The 5,084-nt window shown below is 38.2% G+C and overlaps 1 long non-coding RNA gene across 1 annotated transcript; it reads right to left on the minus strand.

The window, feature by feature from the left end:
• Nucleotides 1-3,324: 3,324 nt before the first annotated feature.
• LOC116783634 lies at nt 3,325-4,844 on the minus strand. Its single transcript, XR_004355772.1, has 3 exons — nt 4,739-4,844; nt 3,974-4,012; nt 3,325-3,403 (listed from the first exon to the last, which is right to left on the minus strand). It is a non-coding gene; the product is annotated as an uncharacterized LOC116783634 (long non-coding RNA).
• Between the last annotated feature and the right edge of the window lie 240 nt (nt 4,845-5,084).

The raw sequence follows: 5,084 nt of genomic DNA on the forward strand, positions 1-5,084 counted from the left end.
CATAATGACAGGTGTGATTTTGAGGAGGGCAGCTACCTTCACAGGCTTGAAGAGGAGACTAGAGCATATATAACTAATAAAGCATGCACCATCACGCAAAAGAAAAGCCTCCAAAGGCTTAAAAGAAGCAGGAAAGTAAGGAAACGTTATCCCATTGTCCTTCTATGCTTCTGGAATGTAGGCAGATCATAGTAAAAGTTTAAGCGGCAAAAAGATTAAAGGAAAACTGTTTAAGCCAAAAAGGCCACTCATATCATCTGGCATAAGTCACCCTACAGACTTCAGTGGAGATACACTGATTTATGACAGTTGATGTTTTAGCCCGATGGCTTTACAGAAGATATTATCGATTAAATGTGCATTCTATTTTGATTAAAAGTTTCTCTTGCCATCAGAGCACTTCTTGCCCCAGCTGGAAGACACTCTGGCATTTTTCTTTTTGCTAGAAAGCACCCTATAGGCAAATTCCGAAATTATAATAATAATTAAAAAATAAAAAGAGAAGTCTGAATAAATTGTCAACTACTGTTTATTATTACTTATCATTTTTTGGAACACACAGACATGCCAGGCATTTTACAGAAAATACTTCAAAGACAATTCCCTGCCCTGCAGAGCTTAAAAGACAAGGGCTAGTCCATTCTGCAAACACAGGGCACTGCTTTACTAAAAATTATTCCAATTACTTCAGTGGCATTCATCAGTCATAAGATGGTGCTTATTATGCATGTTAGCAACTTCAGGTCTTAAGTGATGAATGTGGCAAACAAGGGAGAATAAATGAGAAAGGTATTTTAGAGAGAAATGTTTCTGACATACTACATTTGTAAACCTTTCTGAACCAGAACACTTTTTCTGTGCATTTAATGTGCCAAGTTTTCACCAAAAAACCCCAAACAAACAAACAAAAAAACAACCAAAAAAGAAGAATCAAAAAATCCCAACCAAAACCCAAAACAAACAACAACAACTCCTCCCCCCCCCCCCCAAAAAAAAAAACCAACAAACAAAAACCACCCAGAAAACCCCAGGTCTTTGAGGCCTTATCTTTCACAATATAATTTTTCAAGTATATGATGCTTAGCATGTGGTTTTTAATGTGATACATTGTTAATGAAGTGATTCTTAGCATTGGGTTTAATAAGAAGGTGGAATCATGGTGGCAACAATTCTGGAAGAGTAACACCCATATGGTTTTAAGCACAGGCACCCAGCCCTACACGGAGTAGTACAACTGCAAACCCTGACAAGACTTCCGCCCAGCCTTCAAAGCAAAGAGAAAAGTGCAACATGAGGCCAACTGTGGAACTGAAAAAACTATCAGGTTTGAGGAAGGCTGCAGAAAAAAAAAAGTCATAAATTATAACGCTTAACAATGAAATCACTTTTAAATTCACATTCTGAGTATCGCAAAGCCACTATCATAATGTCAGAGCATCCAAAAAAGAGTGACCCACTACCTATTAAAAAGCATTTCTAGAAATACCGTGCCTTCACATCATCAAATAGCTTTTCAAATGTTAGTTGGAATAAGCAAATATTTAGTTTTAATTAATAAGGTAGATCCATAGTGCCAAGGAGTGATTGAAGTTAACATATCTATTATATAGCGAATATATACATAAAGGCCACATTCCCTTCTTTGCCCCATTTTTTGGGCCATAGGCATTTCATGGGAATATTTCGGTACTATCTCAGGTCGGGTCTTTCACTTTGACAAAATCTAACACTTATATTGTTTAACTTTCATTATGATTATAATATGATTGGTGACACAAAGTAAAAAAAACAAATCTGTTAGACTTCTTCATTTGTACAAGGCTTTTAGGAGAGTACTATTACTTATCTACTGTTACTTTTAAGATACGGATAGAATCTTGTTATTTTTCACTAGTCTCAAAGGAATGAATTTTGCAAACAAAGCCGCAAGAAATAAAAACTGTGACGACAATCTGCATTCATGTATTCATTTTCAAAAACACAATCTTGACTATCAAGAAGAGCATTTCCAAACTTATCAGTTAAGCACACAGCACTATTTCAATCACAGTCACAAGACATGAAACACATTATTCTTAGGTGCTTTAGTAAGCTCTTCACATCTGCTGAGAACATGAGCATTTCTACAGCTTTTGGCAAAATTTAGCAGGTTTGAAAATCAGGAAGGTGAGATCTAGCAATGATATTTTAGGATCAAACCATTCAAAAAAAAGAAAAACAACTAAGCAATCATACATGCAATTTGCAGTTAAGTCAATTGTACTACTCTATTCTTCTGTGGTTATATATTATGTTGTAATCCTTTAATTTGACAAAGGAAAAAGGCAGTATGAGTACCAGAGGTACTCAAAGAAATTTAAAATTCCCATTGTGAAACAGCTGTTTACCAGTGTGCATACTTCTGAAATTGTATTTGCTGTTTTTTGAAGTTACTTATGTCAAATTGAAATTGATGGATCAATCTTCACTTCCATCCAAAACGCTTTACAAGAGTTACAGAGTGTTTTGATTTGTTAGACATATCATACTGGCTTACCTAATTTATGTAAAATTATTTCCTCTTCTGAAGTGTTTGATAAGGATTCATTTGAAGGATGCAGTGTCCCGCATACAATTATTACTATAGAAAAACTTTTAAAAATTACACTGATAGCAATGCAATCCATGGGAACACTAACTTTAGAATTTTTTTCAGATAATCTATTTGGGTCTTATTTGTCTAAAAGAGATCACAAACTTAGAGGAGGGAAGTATATTTTGCAAATTTCTACAGTCCGTCTGTAATTTGCATTTCATATTTCATATTTCATATAATCCACCAGAGCAAAAGGGAGTTCATCTGAACATGAGAGCTAGGACTACAGTTAGTTTGTCATCCATGATTATCATTTGGAAGTCACTGAGTTTATTAAAGACAGCTACTGTGTGATAAGGACAGTAGAGACACTATTAACCATGTCATTTAAATTGCTTTAGTTGGCATCATGCCTGAGTCCTTCAGATCAGTATATCAACACACTTGCTGCTGGCAGGGACTCATTTAAAGGGGAAGAAGAGGAACTCCCTCTAAAACTGAGTGTGCTGTACAGATTTTTATAGTAATTTATGAGAATAAGCAGTATTACTCAGTCTTTGTATTTTTGATTCCTAGACAAGAGAGTGACAAAATAATGACAAACAAGTGAAAGACTCCTAAGGAAAAAAAAAATGGGAAAGCATTTTTTAAATTTTCATTTGAAATTACTTGAATTTGCATTTTACAAGCATATTTTACTTGTAACTGTGATGCTGACAAACTAACAAAGACAACCTCCTCAATCACTTGCTCTGCCAAATTTTATGATCCCATATCTCTTCCACCCTTGCCTTCTCCCCAGGATCTCCTGCTTTCACTTCTTTAAACCTGTGGGAAGGACAAAAGTTCTGGTGGCTGGAGACAGTTTATTTTCAAAAGTAGAGAGTAATTTTATTTCACTTCTGGCAAGAGCTGTGTCACAAAATAACATAACACCACTTTTGGGAAAGATGCAATTAAGAAGGTGCAAGGATAATCTTTCTCCCCAATTCATATCAAAATTAATACTAACATCTTTGTTGGAAACAACCTACATGTTAAATTAGGCATATTACTTCCACGTGTAGAAAACAGTCGGAACAGAAACTTTTTCATTATACCCTTTGCCTCGTTTTCCTAAGCTATGTCCTGATTAAGTAAAGAAAGGACATCCTTTTTTGGAAGGGAGGAATTCATCAGTTTACCAAGCATCTCAGTGTGTATAAGCATCTTATCCATTTGCTAAAAAATGCTGTGCTTTACAATATCCACACCGCGGACAGCAAAAGCTCGACATTTCCTATTTATCACTTCCCAGCACGAATGTGCTGGCATTGAGGGCCTGAGGGACAGAAAAAATATACAGGTATGCACAGCACACGTGGCAGGATATAAGTGTTGGGGAAGAGGCTCTCTTACCTTCCACAAACTGTCCTTCGGCGTCTTCAAGTGAATGATCTGGAAACACAAATTCAAACGCCCCTAAACTAAGAGCGCAACCTGCAGCCAGTCACGCTGCTTTGCCATCCCCCCCACCCTCCAGACCACTTTCCCACCACTTGCACTACAAACAGCAACTTTCCCGTGGCATTTATTTTTTACTGGTGAGCCATAAAATCGCCTGCTTGTCCAATTAATGAGAGCATCATTTTCATTTACCTTTCACCATCTCCAGTGAAGGAAAGAAGAGGGGGAAAAACAGAAAAGCAAATGCATAAAAGAAGCTTCAGAAACATGAGTTTCAACTCATTTACGATCCCAGATAAAGGTTAATGGTTAAACTCCTTACTCTCCCTCCCACTCTCACAAGTATTGATGCCCTTCAAGAAATGAAATATTTTTTTGTTCTCGTTTACCAGAGGCTAGACAAACTGTCAACATCTCTTTATTTACGGGTTGAGCAAGAGCAGTTCCTCAAACATCAACATTTTTTACGTTAATCCTGGAGAGAATTCACTTCTCTAAAACTACAAAATTTGCCAACTTCTGTAGTATTTATTTTTAACGAAAGAGAGCGAGAGCCTTGAGCTATCCTCCTCAGAGGAGGGGAAGGGTGAAAGCACGGCTCCGCTCTCCCAGCTCTAAAGCCCTTTTCACCTCCCTCCCACACCACTCAGCCCCTGGTCACTCTCCATCCCACCACCCCCTCCCACCCCCCAAAATTCTCCCCTCCCAATCCCCCACCTGCTCCACGTCCAGTGGGATTTCAAGGGAGGAAACAAAATTTGCCGAGTGGTTCCTGTCGGGCGATTTCTTCAACCCGTCTGGAGGTTTAAACCTGAAAAACAAACACCTCTATTGAATGCAAACTAAGCTTTGGGGGTTGCCGAGTTAATTCCTCGGCAGACAGCTACTCTCAGTGTCTGGTTACACAAACATACCTACAGACAGGTTGGAGGGGAGTCCCTTAGAAACCATGGAGAGGCGGGGGGAGAAAATAAAATCAAAATAGGTAGAAAGGCTGGAATGGGGGAATCCGGAGGGCAGCGGGGTAAGCAGGCTGGAGAGAGGGATGATACGCAGCGGGAGA

The sequence above is a fragment of the Chiroxiphia lanceolata genome, chromosome 3 (genome assembly GCF_009829145.1).
Source record: "Chiroxiphia lanceolata isolate bChiLan1 chromosome 3, bChiLan1.pri, whole genome shotgun sequence".
Taxonomy (NCBI): domain Eukaryota; kingdom Metazoa; phylum Chordata; class Aves; order Passeriformes; family Pipridae; genus Chiroxiphia; species Chiroxiphia lanceolata.